Here is a 22533-nt window from a genome sequence, read left to right as displayed (position 1 = left end):
GGACTAGTGATACATGTATGCTATCCTAGCATCCCAGCTAGGGCACTAAGGTCTTCATTTTGAACTCACCCAAGTGATAGTTTATCTCAGTGTAACTCAGAATACTAACTACTGGGGAAACGGTTGGAAAGCTAAAAAGGCATGCATGGCCTTAGTTAGATTCTATTGCTGAGATAAAACACTATGAGGCAAAGCTACATTGTGAGCAGAGTTTACTTTAACTTACCCTTCCAGCTCCACCATAAAGAAAGAGAAGTTGAAGCAAGGACTCAAGGCAGAAACCTGGAGGAAGAACTGAAGCGGAAGCAGAAGCACCTGCTTCATTCTCACACCATCTAAACCCACCTATGCAGGAGTGTCACCATCCCCAGCACGCTGGGTCCTTCCTTCCATATAAATCATCAATCAACAAGATGTCAAAAGCTACATACACTCCCTTCCCAACAATATAGATAATTGCCAATGCTATCCGTTACCCTTCACAAGCTGATGGTAAGGCCTTATAGCTGAAGCCAAAATTTATTTCTGCCACTGAATATGGAAAGATCAAGCTGAGATCAAACTAGAAGTTCCATCCCTACTAAATAATATAAATGGTGCCTGGAAGGTGGCACCAGAAGAGAAAAGGAAGCCTTAACCATACCTACCTATGACCCTGATCCCTGTAACCTACAATGTCAGCCTGCCTGCATAATATACTGGGGCAACAGTATCACAAGATATTATGGGAATAACCAACAACTATTTAAATTAGACTTAAGGCCTACTCCATGAGATGGAACAAATTCCTAACCCTGATAATGAGATCAAGAAACTGATACAAGATAGACCATGGGCATACCTTACTACTATTATTCTGCTAAATGAAAATAGCAGTGTAACAACTCCTAACGACATATTTCTATACCTATAGGCCCATGCATTGATTAACTGTCATCAAAGAAGTTTCCTCTTTTGGTAGATGGTATATAACTCTGAGTCCACAAGTGGAAAATGTGCAAACCATGAGAGACTTTTGAGCATTCAGCTCTAAATGTAGTATCTATATCAACTCCAATACCTGAAGACTTGAAGATCTATACAGAAGGGAAGGCACAAAGATTGCCAAGGATGGAGGTAGTGAATGACTCCAAGGAAAGAGCGTATTCCAAGCACAATAGGTCTAATGCATATTTGAACTGACAAAGACTATACAGCATGCATAAAACCTATACAAAGTCAAGCCAGACAAAATAGACATTAGAGATGGATGAAGGGAGAAGACTGGGTGGGAGATGGAGTGGTGAGGGGAACAAAAGTGGGGATCAGGTGTCATGAAGGCAAGGGGTCATTTGGAGGGAAGGGATAGGAAAGAGAGCGGAAATCAATATAGGGTCATCTCTGGAATGAGTCAAAGAATTGGGAGACGGAAGGCTCTGGGAAGTCTATGGGGGGTTACCCTAGCTAAGACTCCTAGCATTGGGAAGTATGGAGCCTGAAGTGACCACCTGCTGTAGCCAGTCAGCACTTGTAATGGAAGCAAGAGGACACCAATCCACCCACAAAGTCTTTCACCCAAAATTTGTCCTTTCTACAACATGCATAGAGATGAAGATGCAGCAGAGACTGAGAGAATGGCCAAACACTAACTGACCCAATATGAGACTTACTCCATGGGAGAGAGCCAACCGCTGACAATATTAATGATATTCTGGTATGCTTGCAGAAAGGAGCATAACATAACAGTCTTCATCCATCAACTGATGGAAACAGATGCAGAGACTCACAGCCACACATTAAGTTTATCTTGGGAAGTCTTGTGAAAGAGTAGTGGGGGAAGAATGGAGGAAGCCCAAGTGGTCAAGGACACCACAAGAAAACCTACAAAATCAACTACCCTGGGCCCACAGAGGCTCACAAATACTGAATCATCACCAAAGAGCATGCATGAACCGGACCTAGAACCCTTACACCTATGTAGATGTGTAATTTGTTCTTAATGTGGGTCTTCTAACAGTTGAAGCAGGGATTGTCTCTTACTCTGTTGCCTGACTTTGGATCCCTTTCCCCTAACTAGGTGTCCTTGTCTGGCCTCAGCAGGAGAGAATGTGCTTAGTCCTGCTGTAACTCTATGTGCGTGATGTGCCAAGGTGGGTTAGCACCTATGGGGGACCTCACATTCTCCCAGGAGAAGGGGAAGGGGAATGGGAAAGGGGAGTGTAAGGGTAGGGCTGCAAAGAGAGGAGGCAGGGCTATGAATGGGAAATAATAAATAAATTAATTAATGAAAAAACTCACTCTGAAAAGATTGATCTAGTAACTTCTACTGGAACTCCTGTGGGTACATAAAATATACAAATGAGATTGGATAAATAGTTGTAAGTATTATGGTCTCAGACTCAAGCTTTGTTTCCTTTCTTGTGTGTATTAAAAATATATTAACATTGGTTCCTACCATATGCCTTTAAAAAAGCAAAGACAATGAAAACAAAAGTTCCAGCACAGAGAAGGGAAACTGGCCACAAAGGACCAACCCCAATCAAGACACTGCTTTACAAGTGGTAGTTGCTGGAAGAAGAAATTTAGCTCTCTATAATAGACACTACATAAATTAATTACACTCTAGGATAGGCCTCATGCTCAGAGATAGTTGACTAATACAAATTGTGGGGGTTTGTTTGTTTGTTGTTTTTGTGATTTGAAGTTTTCATTCTGTTTTGTCTGCTTATATTTTTGCTTTTATTGCTGCTGCTCTTTGGGGAGCTGTTTTGTTTTTGAGGGAGAGAAAATACATGAAGTTGGGTGGGTAAGGATGTGGAAGGATATGACAAAACTTGAAGAGAGAGCAATATGATCAGAATATATTGTATGAATTTTTAACAATACAAAATGAATGAAAGAAAGAAAGAGAGAGAGAGAGAGAGAGAGAGAGAGAGAGAGAGAGAGAGAGAGAGGGAAAGATAGATCTCTACATATTTTCCTATATTCCAATCCTATAAAGGGATTTTTTCAATTATGACTTCTTTTTCCAAGATAATGCTAGCTTGTGTTGAGAGATTAAAAGGCCAACTGGAACAGGCTCTGAAATAAATAAAATCAAGAGTGATATTTTAATGTCTCCATGCATCTTGGGGACATCTTATATGAGTTTCTTTACCTACAACACTTCTGCTGTTTTTCCATGGAAGATAAACTTATGTTTGATTAAGGAAATAGAAGACAAACTATACAAAACCCTTCCAGGTCGGGTACAAAAATCCTATCCAGGCCTGGTAAGAAATATTAGGAGGAAAATCTAGATCCAAAGCAAAGGTCACACCTGGATTGTCCTAAGATAACAATCTCTCATTTCCAAAGAGTATGATGTAGACTTGAGTCATGCATATGTAAGCACACCTACTTGAGTATATGTTTGTGTTGAGTCACATTGAGTATTCATTTTAATTTGGAAAGAACATAGTTTGTCTAAAGTTATAAACAAATTCATCTGACTTAATATTCATTATTTTACGTGACAGTTAAAGTTTAATATACATTATTGTATGTACATATTACACATACTATATGTAAGATAACACACAGATATATTACATACACACACACACACACACACACATGGCACAGTTGAGATGAAGAAGGTAGGAGACTGAGTTCACTCACTGTATTCTAGTGACTTGGCTATGAGTCATCCACAAACCCAAGAGAGAAAGGCTACAGAGTCCTTTCCTGGATTGAACTGTTGTGTAATAGTGCAAAAAGAACCACTGACATTACCTTTTTCTTGTTTGGGATATTTGAAATTGCATAGTGGGAAGGTTACTTACAATATGCATTTTGGGATCCTTTAGTGTGGGCAGGTTGGGGTTAAAATCAAAGAATCTCATTCTCCAACCTCCCTAGGCTCAGGGTCAGTTTATTAAACAATTCGTATTTAAGAATACAGGAATTAAAGAAGATCTCAGAAGATGGAAGGATCTCCCATGCTCATGGATTGGCAGGATCAACATTGTAAAAATGGCTATCTTGCCAAAAGCAATCTACAGATTCAATGTAATCCCCATCAAAATTCCAACTCAATTCTTCAACGAATTAGAAGGAGCAATTTGCAAATTCATCTGGAATAACAAAAAACCTAGGATAGCAAAAACTTCTCAAGGATAAAAGAACCTCTGGTGGAATCACCATGCCTGACCTAAAGCTTTACTACAGAGCAATTGTGATAAAAACTGCATGGTACTGGTATAGAGACAGACAAGTAGACCAATGGAATAGAATTGAAGACCCAGAAATGAACCCACACACCTATGGTCACTTGATCTTCGACAAGGGAGCTAAAACCATCCAGTGGAAGAAAGACAGCATTTTCAACAATTGGTGCTGGCACAACTGGTTGTTATCATGTAGAAGAATGCGAATGCGAATCGATCCATACTTATCTCCTTGTACTAAGGTCAAATCTAAGTGGATCAAGGAACTTCACTTAAAACCAGAGACACTGAAACTTATAGAGGAGAAAGTGGGGAAAAGCCTTGAAGATATGGGCACAGGGGAAAAATTCCTGAACAGAACAGCAATGGCTTGTGCTGTAAGATCGAGAATTGACAAATGGGACCTAATGAAACTCCAAAGTTTCTGCAAGGCAAAAGACACCGTCAATAAGACAAAACGACCACCAACAGATTGGGAAAGGATCTTTACCTATCCTAAATCAGATAGGGGACTAATATCCAACATATATAAAGAACTCAAGAAGGTGGACTTCAGAAAATCAAATAACCCCATTAAAAAATGGGGCTCAGAACTGAACAAAGAATTCTCACCTGAGGAATACCGAATGGCAGAGAAGCACCTGAAAAAATGTTCAACATCCTTAATCATCAGGGAAATGCAAATCAAAACAACCCTGAGATTCCACCTCACACCAGTCAGAATGGCTAAGATCAAAAATTCAGGTGACAGCAGATGCTGGCGTGGATGTGGAGAAAGAGGAACACTCCTCCATTGTTGGTGGGATTGCAGGCTTGTACAACCACTCTGGAAATCAGTCTGGCGGTTCCTCAGAAAATTGGACATAGTACTACCGGAGGATCCAGCAATACCGCTCCTGGGCATATATCCAGAAGATGCCCCAACTGGTAAGAAGGACACATGCTCCACTATGTTCATAGCAGCCTTATTTATAATAGCCAGAAGCTGAAAAGAACCCAGATGCCCCTCAACAGAGGAATGGATACAGAAAATGTGGTACATCTACACAATGGAGTACTACTCAGCTATGAAAAAGAATGAATTTATGAAATTCCTAGGCAAATGGATGGACCTGGAGGGCATCATCCTGAGTGAGGTAACACATTCACAAAGGAACTCACACAATATGTACTCACTGATAAGTGGATATTAGCCCAAAACCTAGGATACCCAAGATATAAGATACAATTTCCTAAACACATGAAACTCAAGAAAAATGAAGACTGAAGTGTGGACACTATGCCCCTCCTTAGAAGTGGGAACAAAACACCCTTGGAAGGAGTTACAGAGACAAAGTTTGGAGCTGAGATGAAAGGATGGACCATGTAGAAACTGCTATATCCAGGGATCCACCCCATAATCAGCATCCAAACGCTGACACCATTGCATACACTAGTAAGATTTTATCGAAAGGACCCAGATGTAGCTGTCTCTTGTGAGACTATGCCGGGGCCTAGCAAACACAGAAGTGGATGCTCACAGTCAGCTAATGGATGGATCACAGGGCTCCCAATGGAGGAGCTAGAGAAAGTAGCCAAGGAGCTAAAGGGATCTGCAACCCTATAGGTGGAACAACATTATGAACTAACCAGTACCCCGGAGCTCTTGACTCTAGCTGCATTTGTATCAAAAGATGGCCTAGTCGGCCATCACTGGAAAGAGAGGCCCATTGGACATGCAAACTTTATATGCCCCAGTACAGGGGAAGGCCAGGACCAAAAAGGGGGAGTGGGTGGGTAGGGGAGTGGGGGTGAGTGGGTATGGGGGACTTTTGGTATAGCATTGGAAATGTAAATGAGCTAAATACCTAATAAAAAATTAAAAAAAAAGAATACAGTATTAGACAGTCTCTACTTGCATTTCTTTCTTTTTTTTATTAGATATTTTCTTTATTTACATTTCAAATATTATCCCCTTTCCTAGTTTCCCCTCCAAAAGTCCCCTATCCCCTCCCGCCTACCCCTGCTCCCCAACCCCCCCCCACTCCCACTTTCTTGTCTTGGCATTCCCCTATACTGGGGCATTGAACCTTCACAGGACCTAGGGTCTCTTCTCCCATTGATAACCGACTAGGCCATCCTCTGCTACATATGCAGCTAGAGCCACAAGTTCCACCATGTATTTTCTTTGATTGGTGCTTTAGTTCCAAGGAGCTCTGGGGGCACAGGTTAGATCATATTGATGTTCCTCCTATGGGGCTTCAAACCTCTTCAACTCCTTGGGTACTTTCTCTGGCTCCTTCACTGGGGACCGTGTGCTCCATCCAATGGATGATTGTGAGCATCCACTTCTGTATTTGCTAGGCACTGGCAGTCTGCTTACATTTCTTTCTTAGGGTAGTACATGTTCCCAGCATGATCTCTTCAGAGCAGAAGTTAGGAATAGCAAATCCTGGCTTCTTCATGGGGTTTAATTTTTGAGGTTAGAACCAGGAAAAGATCTAGCAGTTTCTCATTCAGATTTTTTTTTCACATACCCATCCCAAACTCATGACAAGTACATAAAAGAAGGCACCCAGGTATTCAGGAATTCAACCTAAGGACAGCAGGAAACTGGATTCTAGCCGGTTTGGTATAGGTTCAAACTCTGAATCCTGGTGTTTATATTTCCCTTCCAGATGAAGGTTAGTAGCTCTTTTACTTTCCTTGCTCACTGCTTTTCTTAACTCCGTATTTTACCTTCATGATCCTCAGAGTAGGAAAATGCAGGTCTTTTCTGCTTCCATAGTTTAAAGATATAGGGGAAGACTGGAACAATGGAAGAGGAGGAGTGCCAGTTTCTATTTACACAAAAATAGCCTCCACCATCCCAAATTAAATCCCCTACACACACACACACACACACACACACACACACACACACACACTTCGTGAGGAGGAGGAACTAGATGAGCTAGACAAACAGAAAGACAGACAGACAGAAAGACAGAAAGACAAAGACCTAGTTAGTAAGTAGGTACAGGGCAGGGTGTTGCCCTAGGTCTTCCCTTTGAATGAAAGAAGTGGTCTGATAAAAATCCAACCTTCCTCCTCTTCCTCCCCATTGTTCAGGACTTCTTTGGTGGAGGAGCCAATTTGATGATTTCTTCCTCAGAGGGCTGACAGATACTGTCTTCGTACTCCTTAGCTCTGAAGATTCTGGTTAGCTTGGTGTGCAGTTTATTCTCCTTAGGGATCTTCAGCACCCGGACTCAGTAGTCAACCACTATCTGAGTAGGTCAGAACGGGGAGACATCTGAAGATGTGCTCAATGTAAGAGATGTTGTCTTTGTCTAGCTTGCTTTGACTCTGCGGGAAGTTAAATTGGGCACTCTCTGTAGTGATTGCCTCACTGTTTTTGCTGGGAATATCCTCCTTGCAGGCTGACTTGAGCTGTTCCAGGTCTTCAAGGGTGATGTTTGTGGTGATCCTAAGGGATAGTCCAGTACTCTTTGGAGCTGAAAGTACAGGGTACAGGCCATCCGGAAATCCTGGGGCTCAGATTCATAAGCAGCTTTGGGAGTCTGGTCCTCGCCACCACTTCTGCTGTTTTCCGAAAGCAGCCTCTTCCATTAATACTGGTTCTGGGTTTTCTTTAATTCGTGTTTCCTAAGTTCTCATCCTCTCTCTCTCTCTCTCTCTCTCTCTCTCTCTCTCTCTCTCTCTCTCTCTATCTCTATCTCTATCTCTATCTCTATCTCTATCTCTCTGTTTCCCGACTGTTTATATACTGTGCTTTTGTTGGATCTTCTGGGAGTGGAGCTAGAGACAGGTGTGAGCTGCCATGTGGGTGCTAGGTCCCCTGAGAGATCAACTAATTCGCTGACTAGCTGAGCCATCTCTCTAGCTAGCCCCCTTTACATTGGCTTTCAAGCCACTGGAGCTATCCTTGATGTACAGAGGAATTTTCTCAAAAAAACCAACAGGATTAAGGTAAGGGAAGTTCATTAGGGTCTTACTTCTACTAATATTTTTGGAAATGCACGAGCTACAAAATACTACCTTTCTCACTTCCCATAATTCTTGTATCATTTAGAGACAGCACCCTTATTAAAGCCAGAGAATACAACAATGAGAACATAATTACCTGCTGTATACACTACATTAGAATCATCCCAGATTTCTATTAACTCTCTTTTTTTCTGGCCCAAAGTCTATTCTAAGACCTTATATCACACTTTGTTACTGTGTCTCTTCTTTTCGGGGGGGGGGGGGGTAGCAAACCAAATCAGGTGCTGCCTTGTCCTTCTTCTGTCACATTGAGGCATATGGTGGCTTAACATCTCTAGTACTCATAATATACACGTCTATATTTTCTAACCCTAGACAAACTTTCTCTTGTTTTATACGCTTTTTGTCTGCAACTTTAGTTCCACATGAATTCATGATTATCATGTTGAAAAAGATGTCATTTTTGCCATGGTTCCAAATTAATCTAGTTCTGGCCATCAAAATCTCTTCAAATTTTTTTCTTGTGTATTTTTAACACTAATATGAGCCTATCATTTAAATAAATAAATATGAGTAACAATAACCATGCTTCTCACTGTCAAGGAAAAGTGGTCCTGAGAAAAAAAAACAGAAACATACCCAACCAATAGCTGTGAGCTGATCAGTGACATTCCCTTAACCATCACAGCCTAGGAAGAAAGTGCATGACGATTCACAATTACAGAGCGCCACTTCTTCCTCATCCTCAGGCCATATTCCTAGTGCAGTTAATTTCCCTCTTCCCACCCCCCTTTCCTGAGAACTTTTCAGCTACTCTTGCTCCAATCTTCTCTTGTAATTTCCTTGTTCCTGTTCTATCCCACCACCAAAAAAAGGAAAAGAAAGAACTGGTGGCTGTGTTATTTGCATTTCTCTCTATCCCCACCCTCACTGGCATGGGTTATATTATTTATTTTCACAATTAATTTCATTTTCTTTTTGTTCTTAATTTGGGTTCTCCTCACATCTTGATATATTTTAATTATTCATTTGGGAATTACATGAAACCATCTCTACAAAAGGTGCTGAATAAATGTATTTTCCCAGCACTTGCTGTCCATCTTCCCTCCATAGTTCCCTTTTCACCCTCCTACACATGGAATAAATTCATTAGTTTCTATTTTATTCTTCTTGCAAATATTTTCACTACTGAAAAGACACATGGACTCATATACCATGTAACAGCATTGGAGACAAGAAAGCATACATAAGATGGTAAGTGCCCTGTAGCCTTTCTATGTCTGATTTATATTAGTTATCTTGAAGCAATGACAAAAAACCTGAAAGAGATACTTGAGAGAGGAACGTTGATTTTGGCTCACAGTTTCACTCCATTATAGTAAGAAAATTGAAAGAATTAACAGTAACACCTCAGCTTTTTCAAGTCTCTGTAAGCCTAGGCACTTCTCTGACTTAGTCCAGACAAGGCAACTCAGCTAGAATATATCCCATGTACAGGCAACAGTTTTGGGGAGAGTCCCTACTCCATTTGTCTGGGACCCACATGAACACCAAGCTGCAGATCTGCTACATATGTGCAGAAGAGTTGTTAATTTCTAAAGGAAGAATTATCAGTCAATACAGGAGATGCTTTCTTTTTTTTTTAATTAGGTATTTTCCTCTTTTACATTTTCAATGCTATCCCAAAAGTCCCCCATACCCACCCCCCCAGTCCCCTACCCACCCACTCCCCCTTTTTGGCCCTGGGGTTCCCCTGTACTGGGGCATATAAAGTTTGCAAGTCCAATGGGCCTCTCTTTGCAGTGATGGCCAACTAGGCCATCTTTTGATACATATGCAGCTAGAGACAAGAGCTCCGGGGGATACTGGTTAGTTCATATTGTTGTTCCACCTATTGGGTTGCAAATCCCCCCAGCTCCCTGAGTACTTCCTCTAGCTCCTCCATTGGGACCCTTGTGATCCATCCAATAGCTGACTGTGATCATCCACTTCTGTGTTTGATAGGGCCCAGCATAGTCTCACAAGAGACAGCTATATCTGTGTCCTTTCAGCAAAATCTTGCTAGTGTATGCAATGGTGTCAGCGTTTGGAAGCTGATTATGGGATGGATCCCTGCATATGGCAATCACTAGATGGTCCATCCTTTCATCACAGCTCCAAATTTTGTCTCTGTAACTCCTTCCATGGGTGTTTTGTTCCCATTTCTAAGAAGGGGCAAGGTGTGCACACTTTGGTCTTCGTTCTTCTTGAATTTCATGCGTTTGGCAAGTTGTATCTTATATCTTGGGTATCCTAAGTTTCTGGGTTAATATCCACTTATCAGTGAGTACATATTGTGGGAGTTCCTTTGTGATTGGGTTACCTCACTCAGGATGATGCCCTCCAGGTCCATCCATTTACCTAGGAATTTCATAAATTCATTTTTTTTAATAGCTGAGTAGTACTCTATTGTGTAAATGTACCACATTTTCTGTATCCATTCCTCTGTTGAGGGGCATCTGGGTTCTTTCCAGCTTCTGGCTATTATAAATAAGGCTGCTATGAACATAGTGGAGCATCGTGCCAGTTTAAAATAAACTACTTGTTCTTGAAATTTTCATCTGTACAGTTTATACTTCAGAACAAGATCTGTATATAAAGAAGAAAATTACTTTTTTAAATATAAGCTATAGGTCATGAACCTATTGAAAGGGGAATGCAGAACACTGAGTTGAAATGCTAAAAATAAATACACATTTTGCAATGACTTTTTTTTTTCTTTTTCGAGACAGGGTACAGGGTTTCTCTGTATAGCCCTGACTGTCCTGGAACTCACTTTGTAGACCAGGCTGGCCTCTAACTCAGAAATCCTCCTGCCTCTGCCTCTTGAGTGCTAGGATTAAAGGCATGTGCCACCACCGCCCGGCTTGCAATGACTTTTAAAAGATAAAATTTATACCATCTCAGTGAAGTGACTGTTGGCATAACATTCCTTTCCAATTACCACCAGTAATTCTGAAGGAAGTTTCCAATTATTATTTCTATTTTCCTGTATTTTTACAGTATAAAATATTTTCAGAGTAGAAATTAATTTGGGGGAGGGGAAAGAAAGTATTGTTAAACATATATACTATTCTTGCAGAGGGTCCAGGTTCAATTCCCAGAACCCAGACGGTAGTGCACAAACACCTATAACTCCAAAAACCAGATTTAACACTGTCGTCTAGTCTCCATATGTATTGGCATGGTATGCAGACATACATGCATGGATAATATCAACACACATAAAATAAAATTAAATCTTCAGAAGAGTGAGAATCTTAGGAGAAAACAATGGGCACTGGTAGACCACGGTTGCACCCTAGTTTCTAGTTACTCACTAGTGTTCTGTGTAAGTTTCCTTGTAAAAGTAACTTTATTTTAAATGATTCCAAAAGTTTACAATCATTTATTAAATTGCAATTACAAATATTGGTAAAATTGAATGGCAACAACCAAACTTTACCAGAAAATAACTACAACCTTAAAATACCATTAAAAAGATGAGAATAATTCATCAAAAAGTGTTCGATTTTCATAGAAGACTTTCCACGGTCCATGTCTCCAGCCAACAGTTATGTCATGGCTCCAAATCTGCCAGTCTTTATTAGTGCTTCATCTCAGTCCATTGAGCTGTGCCTTTTCCAAATCAAGCAAAGTTGTAAGGAATGAATGATGGGCTCGTGCCATAGCATACATAATGTCTTCAAAACCTTTTCTAAAAGGAGAAAGGTAAGCTGTTCTTATCTCAGGCACAGGCATTGCACCAGCAGTATCTGATCCCAAAGGAAAGCTTCATGACTCTCACAGTAAAAGCTTCTATTACAGACCTAAAGCTGTAATCCTGAGCCACAGTTCCAGCATTTGATAGGTTAAAAGCCCCATAAGAAAGCTTACAGCCATCAACGAGTCACCCTCTTATTACATAAGGTTTTCTTTTCTCCTGTTTGTTTGAAAAGGAGTGTGGGAGGCTATTCTCTCTCCTTTTTTTATTTTTCTCAAATTATATTTTTAAATGTTCTATTACATCAAATCATATTTTAAACATTTATTTTTAAATAAATAGATAATATTCAGGCAAAATACAGAAATGTCTACTAAACTACATATAAGATATAGGTACTTATATACTAACAATTCAATGAAAAGTTTTACTCTAAATCAATAAAAATTTTATGTTTAATTTGAGCCTATTATCAAAAAATATTTACACATAAAGTGTCTACTAATGTATTCTGATTTAACCATTCTTTGACTTTATAGTTTGATCTAAAATATTTTTACTATAAATTTAGTGTATAATTTTATTTGACTTTGCTTATTACCTTGATTTGATTAGTAAAAGTAACTTTTATTCACCAGATGGAATTGTCTTCTTGGAGGCTCACTCCTCCTGGGAAAGCTCACCCTTTTTAGTTCTTTCTGAACTCTGGCTGGCTAGTTTAAATCAGCTGTGCTGGCTCAAATTCTCCTAGCTGACTGATTCAAACTGGCTTCTCTCATCAACTCACTGACTGTGGAAATTTGTTCTAATCTTGTGACTCCTTCTTATTCTCTGGCTCGTTCTGTGTGCACTTTCAACTTTCCTCTGTAAAACTGTTCTAGGAAAACTAACTCTCTCTCTCTCTCTCTCTCTCTCTCTCTCTCTCTCTCTCTCTCTCTCGCTCTCTCGCTCTCTCGCTCTCGCTCTCGCTCTCTCCTCCCACTATCTCTCTCTGCACCACTCTCTTAAGTCATCCCTTTCCAGTCTACTCTGGTAAGAGTTGGGCCTATCCTATCTCTGACTCATTCTGTCAAATCTTTCTCTGATTTGACAATTCGTTTGCCAACCATTTAGATGTCACTTTCAAACATGACTACTACCTTCTACAATCTAATTTTAGATTCATTGTTTGGGGATTAAAGGTGTTTACTAAGGGTGTGTCTGTATTCTAGCCAGAGGTATTAAAGATGTGTTATTCCAACTGGATCACACAGAACTAGAAGGTTTTTGGATGTGATCCTTTGCCAGAGCAGCTGTTGTTAGGTTAAAATTTCTCTACATTTCTCCATGCTGCAGTCTTCATACTAGAAAACAGATGTTTAAATAAACTCAGCTCCAAAGTGTTACTGAGTCTATCACTTCTCCATGATGCAGAACCACCTGTGTACTAGCGATGCTAATAAGGAAACATTTCTGGGTTCTTTGTTTACTTTATGTAGGATGTTACATATAAGGACAGGTATCAAGGACATACTTTTAGATACTAAAAGATGCAACCAAACATAGTATTGGAATAAATAGAAACAATGGAGTCTCTCCATTAATACCTGGCAAGAGACTTCAGCTTTAAAAGCACCAAGAAAAGACATTAGCTTTACAAAGCTAATGTTGCAATGCGTTAGAAATTTAACACTGTGTTACATCTCTGTCCTCAGTTATACCATTATTCTAAAATAAGCAACAGTAACTACTTCTTAGGGTTGACGAGAGAGTAAGTTAACACATCAAAGTTACTACACACAAACCAACATCAGTATTACTAGTACTACTATGTAATGTCTGTTAGATATTCTGTTAATATATTTGCTTTTGTGCTTGGTAAGAATCAAAGGGGGTTTGGAGAACACTGACATTTTTTCAATAGTATAATTTACTCCAGATGATATTCTAATTGTTTTTATGATACTTGAGGGATATTTTATAAGTAATCAAAGGACTTTTTCAAAATTCAGTCTCTTAAAAAAATAAAGATCTCAAAAGAATCAATTTGTATGTGAATTCAGAACTAAAGATGTCAAAACTATTTCATGGAGGTAGAGCATACCACACCAAGAACATTTGCAGTGAAAGCAACAGGACCTGAGTTCAAATCCTCAAATCTACTTAAAAGCCAGACATCCCTACGTATATCTCTAACCGCAGTGGTAAATGGCTGAAACAGGTAAAACACAAAAGAATACTGGTTATCCAACATAGCTGTAGCTGAAATGGCTAGCTTAACGTTCAGCAAGACAGCTGGTATCAAAAACTAACATGGGAAGTTGTAAGAGAAGAAACTCATTGTCTTTCTCTGCCCATAAATGCAAGCATGTGGGCACATGTGTGCACACACAAACGCCCACACCCACCCACACACCCACACCCACACACACACACTATACACACAATGTGCTTTTAAATGTATAAATATATGTAAATAAAGAGAATTCTAGCATTTAAAGACATGTTTAATTATTCTGAACTTAGAGAAAGATGTGTAATTGCTTATCACTTTGTGTCTACTCTGAATTAAAACTCTTGAGGGTAAAGATTAAAAAGTAAATAAATAAAATAAAATAAAATAAAATAAAATAAAATAAAATAAAATAAAATAAAATAAAATAAAAAAGGCTCAGAATGCATTTTGTTTTCTTGCAGAAGTAGTTACCGTGCCTGGCTCTCTGCCTCCATCTTCAAGGCTTCTCATCCTCTGCTACCTCCCTCAAGATCACTCCAAATATGTCTCCTGCATCCTCCACGGCTCATTACCTAATGACTTAGCAGCGATGTTCTGAAGTTTCTGTACCTGACAACCTTTGCAAAAGCAGAGCCCTTCACAGCCAGGGAAGCTCAGACACCCTGCAAGTAATTACTACAAACTCAAGAAAATGAACAGTGATTTTCCTCTACACAATATTTTTTAGAAAGCTTGTCTCAACTGAGAATTTTACATGGAAACAAAATCAGATTAAAATATGGGCTGCCACTATTACTGAGAAAATGTGGAACTTAAGCAAGAAATTTAGAAGTTAAAATTACACAATGCAATGGTGGATGGAGAGGTTGGGTGAGCTTATCTCCTCCATCCAACAGCACCATATAGGAAAACAAGCCAGAAACTGAGTAGTGGTGTTCACCAACCTACCTCTGTGACTAGAGGCACAGTTCCAGAGTAAGACAAACATCTTCAGTTTGTGGGCCCAGAGAGAAGTTTTCTTGTTGTTAAAGGAAGGAAAGATGAGCCCTCTCCTTTTCTTTAGCACATAGCCATGGCATAGATGGTAGTTTGACAGCTTTGATGACATAAAATGGAAGAGGACAGAGGTCATGGAAAGCATGGATACAATGATGCATGTATTGTCCCTCTTGTAACCATGCTGCTCTGAGGAGTTTTATTGTTCTTTTTGTTTAAAAATTTTTATTAGTTATGTTATTTATTTATATTTCAAATGTTATTCCCCCTTTCCAGTCTCCTCTCTGTAAACCCCCTATACCATCCCCCTCCATCTGTTTCTATGAGGGTGCTCCCCCACAGCACCCACTCCTGACTCACCGACCTAGCATTCCCCTACACTGATGCATTAAGTCTTCACGAGACAAGGCCCCCCACTTTCATTGATGCCAGAGAAGGACATCCACTGCTACTTATGCAGCTGGAGCCATGGGTCTCTCCATGTGTACTCTTTGGTTGGAGATTTAGTCCTTGGGAGTTCTGGGCGGTCTGGTTGGTCAATATTGTTGTTCTTCCTATGGGGTTGCAAACCCCTTCAGCTCCTTCAGTACTTCCCCTAACTCCTCCATTGGGATCTCTGTGTTCAGTCCAATGGTTGGCTGCAAGCATCCGCATTTGTATTGGTTAGGCTCTGGCAGAGCCTCTCAGGAGACAGCTATATCAGGCTCCTGTCAGCAAGTAATTAAATTAGTATCATTGCTTTATTTGATATGTCAATACTTGGCCTCAGCAATAGTGTCTGGGTTTGGTGGCTACATATGGGATAGACCCCAGGTGGTGCCTCTGGATGGCATTTCCTTCAGTCTCTGCTCCACTCTTTGTCCCTGTATTTCCTCTAGACAGGCACAATTCTGGGTTAATATTTTTGAGATGTTTGGTTGGAGCAAGAGCTTCCCAGGACCCAACTGGAATGACATTTGCTGAAATACCCAACAAATGAGAGAGAGAGAACTTGAAGAGACCATATTCAAAGGTTAGACACAGCCCCTGGTTGAGTTGAGATATGGGGCCACCTACCCACCTCAGAAATATTATTATTATTGTTTTTGGGGTTTTTTTGTTTTTGTTTTTTGTTTTGATTTTGTTTTATCGAGACAGGGTTTCTCTGTATATCTCTGGCTGTCCTGGAACCCACTTTGTAAACCAGGCTGGCCTCAAACTCAGAAATCCTCCTTCCTCTGCCTCCCAAGTACTGGGATTAAAGGCAAGTGCCACCACCACCTGACTATTATTTTCAAGAGAGAAGTTTGGATTTCATTTATAATCTTTGCTCACCTCATAGCAATCAAGTGCTCATACAACAGTCCCACAAGATGGCAACACCATTACAGTTGCCTTTATCTATCACTCCTCACCAATCCTTCATGATCTTCATTTTGCACAGACATCTGTATCTGGATAGGGACTTAGGAATAGTCTTTTGCCCAATTCCAGGTGGAACTCTGGTAATATTGTCAAAGTATTAATGCTTTAAACTAATTTTCACTAAAATATTAATCGCTTCCAAATAATAGTGTCATTGTAAATTCAGCAATTCAGTACTTTAAGTCAATCCCATAGAGAAATAGTGACATTTTTCTCTGAAAAGCCACTTCAGAAGGTTGTGTTCATGGTGTCACATTATGGTGCCTTTCAAAATGGATAATCAATCTCAATGTTGCAGAACCGAGGTCCTGCTATATGCCTTGGCAAAAGAAAGTAATGTAAAGAGGCAGATGACATGTATCTTAGTTGTAGAGTGCTTGCCTAGCATGGACAACATGCCTATGTCCCAGCACTTTGGAGATAAAGGCAGGAAATTCTGGATATCAAGTAAACACTTATGATATTAGGAAATCTTGTTAAGGAAACCATAAACTAAAAGTTTTTATTTTACCTCATGCTTGAAGATGGGATTATCAATATTTGCCTGTTAGATTCAAGATAATAAAGACACAGAACCTCTCAATTCCACTGGACCTACTTAAGTAATTGAATCAGTATTGTTGCATTTTTTAATATGTGCTATTAAATAGGAAGGGGAATTTTGCATCATGGGTGGTTATCTCCTTGCATTTAACAAATAGGAAGCACCCTGGTTCTCTACCCTGCTCTGCTCTGTGGTTTGTTAGCGATCATACTTAAAACTCAAAGGCTGGTGTGCTCTAAGTTAGAGTTTATTAATTAAATTATATTTTTTCAATTAATTGAATGCTGAAAATCTGCCTGCTCTAATATGTAGGCTTGATGATTAAAAAGAATAAACTAAGTATGTATTCTTATTCTCACAGAAGTGTGACTTGCTAACTTCAGAAGGAAGGATTTATAATGTGACTCAGTAAATCTGAGATTCACTGGCAGAGAGAGAGGAAGACACTCTTGTCAGTCCTCAAGAGAATTAAAGGCATAGAGGTATCACTGGAGGAATAGAAAGCTGATTTAGTGGCGATATCAAGGGAATCAACTCCAAAAGAAGAATTCAAAAATATGGTCCAGAAATCAGCACTGAAAATTCATTCATGTTGATGTAAAAGAATAAAGGTTTGGGGGTATTAGCTCCTACCTTATCAGTTTACTAAAATCTCTGCATTAAGGACCCTTTTCAATTTAGTCTAGGGAAGGTTCCCTTTGTGGTGAACAAGAGGTTTTCTTTTCATTTCTCACTGTCCTGATGTGTGCAACTGAGCAAAGATATTCTCACTTGGAAATATTTCTGTAAGGCAAAAGACACCGTCAATAAGACAAAAAGGCCACCAACAGATTGGGAAAGAATCTTTACCTATCCTAAATCAGATATGGGACTAATATCCAATATATATAAAGAACTCAAGAAGGTGGACTCCAGAAAATCAAATAACCCCATTAGAAATTGGGGCTCAGAGCTAAACAAAGAATTCTCACCTGAGGAAAACTTAATGGCTGAGAAGCACGTGAAAAAATGTTCAGGATCCTTAATCATCAGGGAAAGACAAATCAAAACAACCCTGAGATTCCACCTCACATCAGTCAGAATGGCTAAGATCAAATATTCAAGTGACAGCAGACGCTGGCGAGGATGTGGAGAAAGAGGAACACTCCTCCATTGTTGGTGGGATTTCAAGCTTGTACAACCACTCTGGGAATCAGTCTGGTGATTCCTCAGAAAATTGGACATTGTACCAATGGAGAATCCCGCAATACCTCTCCTGGTCATATATCCAGAAGATAATCCAACTGGTAAGAAAGACACATGCTCAATTATGTTCATAGAAGCCTTATTTATAATAGCCAGAAGCTGGAAAGAACCCAGATGCCCCTCAACAGAGGAATGGATACAGAAAATGTGGTACATTTACACAATGGAGTACTACTCAGCTATTAAAAAGAATGAATTTATGAAATTTCTAGGCAAACGGTTGGACATGGAGGGCATCATCCTGAGTGAGGTAAACCAATCACAAAAGAACACAAATAATATGTTCTCACTGATAAGTGGATATTAGCTCAGAAACTTAGAATACCCAAGATTTAAGATACAATTTGCAAAACTCATCAAACTGAAGAAGAACGAAGAGCAAAGTGTGGACACTTTGCGCCTTCTTAGAATTGGGAACAAAACATCCATGGAAGGATTTACAGAGACAAAGTTTGGAGCTGAGACGAAAGAATGGAACATCTAGAGACTGCCAAATCCAGGGATCCATCCCATAATCAGCCTTCAAAGGCTGACACCATTGCATATACTAGCAAGATTTTGCTGAAAAGACCCTGATATAGCTGTCTCTTGTGAGACTATGCTGGGGCCTAGCGAACACAGAAGTGGATGCTCACAGTCAGCTAATGGATGGATCACAGGGCCCCCAATGGATGAGCTAGAGGAACTACCCAAGGAGCTAAAGGGATCTGCAATCCTATAGGTGGAACAACAATATGAACTAACCAGTACCCCCCAGAGCTCTTGTCTCTAGCTGCATATGTATCAAAAGATGGCCTAGTTGGCCATCACTGGAAAGAGAGGACCATTGGTCATGCAAACTTTATATGCCCCAGTACAGGGGAACGCTAGGGCCAAAAAGTGGGAGTGGTTGGGTAGGGGAGTCGGGGGGGAGGGTATGGGGGACTTTTGGGATAGCGTTGGAAATGTAAATGAGGAAAATACCTAGTAAAAATATTTTTAAAAAAAGGAAAAAAAATGGGGCTCAGAGCTAAACAAAGAATTCTCACCTGAGGAATACCGAATGGCTGAGAAGCACCTGAAAAAATGTTCAGCATCCTTAATCATCAGGGAAAGGCAAATCAAAACAACCCTGAGATTCCACCTCACATCAGTCAGAAAGGCTAAGATCAAAAATTCAGGTGACAGCAGACACTGGTGATGATGTGGAGAAAGAGGAACACTCCTCCATTATTGGTGGGATTGCAAGCTTTTACAACCACTCTGGAAATCAGTCTGGTGGTTCCTCAAAAAATTGGACATAGTACTACTGGAGGATCCTGCAATACCTCTCCGGGGCATATATCCAGAAGATGTTCCAACTGGTAAGAAGGAAACATGCTCCACTATGTTCATAGCAGCCTTATTTATAATAGCCAGAAGCTGGAAAGAAACCAGATGCCCCTCAACAGAGGAATGGATACAGAAAATGTGGTACATTTACACAATGGAGTACTACTAAGCTATTAAAACAATGAATTTATGAAATTCCTAGGCAAATGGATGGACCTGGAGGGCATCATCCTGAGTGAGGTAACTCAATCACAAAAGAACTCACATGATATGTTCTCACTGATAAGTGGATATTAGCCCAGAAACTTAGAATACCCAAGATTTAAGATACAATTTGCGAAACACATGAAGCTCAGGAAGAACAAAGACCAAGGTGTGGAAACTTTGCCCCTTCTTGGAATTGGGAGCAAGGCTCCCATGAAAGGAGCTACAGAGACAAAGTTTGGAGCTGAGACTAAAGAATGGACCATCTAGAGACTGCCATACCGGGGGATCCATCCCATAATCAGCCTCCAAAGGCTGACACCATTGTATACACTAGCAAGATTTTGCTGAAAGAACCCTGATATAGCTGTCTCTTGTGAGACTATGCCCGGGCCTAGAAAACACAGAGTGGATGCTCACAGTCAGCTATTGGATGGATCACAAGGGTCCCAATGGAGGAGCTAGAGGAAGTACTCAGGGAGCTGGGGGGATTTGCAACCCAATAGGTGGAACAACAATATGAACTAACCAGTATCCCCCGGAGCTTGTGTCTCTTGCTGCATATGTATCAGAAGATGGCCTGGTCGGCCATCAGTGGAAAGAGAGGCACATTGGTCATGCAGACCATATAAGCCTCAGTACAGGGGAATGCCAGGGCCAAGAGGTGGGAGTGGGGGAGTGGGGGAGTGGGTGTGGGAGGGTTGGGCGACTTTTGGGATAGCATTGGAAATGTAAATGAAATAAATACCTAATAATAAAAAAGTAAAATAAAATAAATTAAAAAAAAAAACAAAGAAAATGTATAGGCCATCTAAACTACAAGGACCTGATCCAATCATCTAGTTGATAGTCACCATACAGGACTGAAGAATTCTTCACAGGCAACCTGGGGATCCTGAGCTGTGGACCCACCTCTGAGAGGAAGGACAGGGGAATTTCTGCTTTGTATGAGTACTTGACTCAAATCAAGGGCATAAAGACAAAATATTGCAAACTGTAAATGATAGGGACTAGGGAGATGGCTTGGTAGTTAAGAACACTGATTTTTCTTCCAGAAGACCTATGGTTCAATTTACAACACCCATGTGTTGGCACACCACTAGCTGTAACTCTAGTCCCAGAGAGTCTAGGCACTCTAAGGCTCTGAGGGCACTACACACACATGGCTTCAGACATACATTCAGGGAATACACTCACACTCACACACACACACACACACACACACACACACACACACACACACACACAAAGAAAAGAAAAAAAACAGAAAAAGAAAAAAGAAAAACAAAGAAAAAAAGAAAGTAAGAAGGAAGAAAAATTGAAAAAGAGCAGAAGAAGTAAAAGTAAGTGAAGAATATAGACAGTAGGATGTACTCGGGGTGATGCACCAGACACCCTTACAGTTCAAGCAGTGGTTATTTTTTATTATTTTTTCTCATTTAGCTTTTAGTTATAAAACTTCAGTGAATTCTTCTGAAACTATCTTCAAGATTTTAATCTTCAATACACAAGCACAATGTATCTTCTACAACAAGACACATATATATCATAATATTCTCTAAAATAATTACTGAAGTCTTAACAAAAAAAGATTCTAAGGGATGGGTATTTGTAAAATTGAAACACAGTTCTTATGTCATGGTAATTCACTTTGAAATGTTTTAATAATTCCAATTTTAAAAACTCCTCAGAATAAAGTAAAACCTAAGCCTGAGATGATCTTGAAAGTACAATGCCTTTGACTGAAGAAATCAATTCTACTAGTAGACTTTTGATCATTTAAAGCAGAAAGGAATATCTGCTTCATTTTCAGCAGGACAAGGCCACATTAAAGCCAGACCATTCCATCAAAGGAGCTTGATTATGTTCTCAGTGTTTTAAATTATGCATACGATGGGTGACACAAATACATGTTTAAGTGGTTGCAAATTTAAAAAATCAATATTCCCAAAGAACTAAAATTATGCCCAATCATAAATAAAAATTAATTCACTTGCATATTTTGATCTACAACTTATGCTAGAAGAGAAATATCTTTTTGCATCAAGTTGTATTCATTATATTTCATACAAATATAGCTCAAATTAAACATAAGCTTCTCAAATAGTACATATATATATATATGTGTATGTGTGTGTGTGTGTGTATGTGTGTGTGTATACACACTGTTCTATGTACTTTGTTTTGCAGGTGATCTGGAGGGAGATGTGGACTGCCATGTTTCAGGGAACCAACAGCATCCCAGATCCATTGTTCCCAAAGGAGATGAATCCTATCTGGGAATGCACTGGTGTGCTCTGCATGGAACGTGGAAAATAGCATATGTCACTACTGTACAGCACACAACAGACAATTATGATTCAACTGTCCAAATTATAATCAGTTTGACAAATGTCCACAAACGTCTTCATTCTATTTTATATTTTCCCTAAGACAAGGCAATCACACAACCAGACAATTCCATCAGGGAAGCTTGTTAGCTGCTTAGTCTGTTAAACCCTGGTTGCCATAGCATCTAGAGTTGAAAAAGCTGCAGATTGGCATGAAAAAGCATGTCGACAATTGCCCTGTCACAGCATGCAAGCCAGGTCTGCTCAAAGGCAGCACACTACAAGTTTTCTTTCCCAGTTTGCACTACCCCATGCTGTTTAATAATATCCATTTACTGGTATTGGGATTGATCTAGCGCAGTGTAAAATTCACATCTAGTGAGACT

At 39.8% G+C, this 22533-nt stretch overlaps 1 pseudogene; it reads right to left on the bottom strand.

Annotated features, from left to right (window-relative positions):
• On the bottom strand, positions 7095 to 7776 carry Gm19599 (predicted gene, 19599; annotated as a pseudogene).

This window comes from Mus musculus, chromosome 12, assembly GCF_000001635.26.
Source record: "Mus musculus strain C57BL/6J chromosome 12, GRCm38.p6 C57BL/6J".
Taxonomy (NCBI): Eukaryota; Metazoa; Chordata; class Mammalia; order Rodentia; family Muridae; genus Mus; species Mus musculus.
This window is presented reverse-complemented; position numbering and strand designations above follow the sequence as displayed.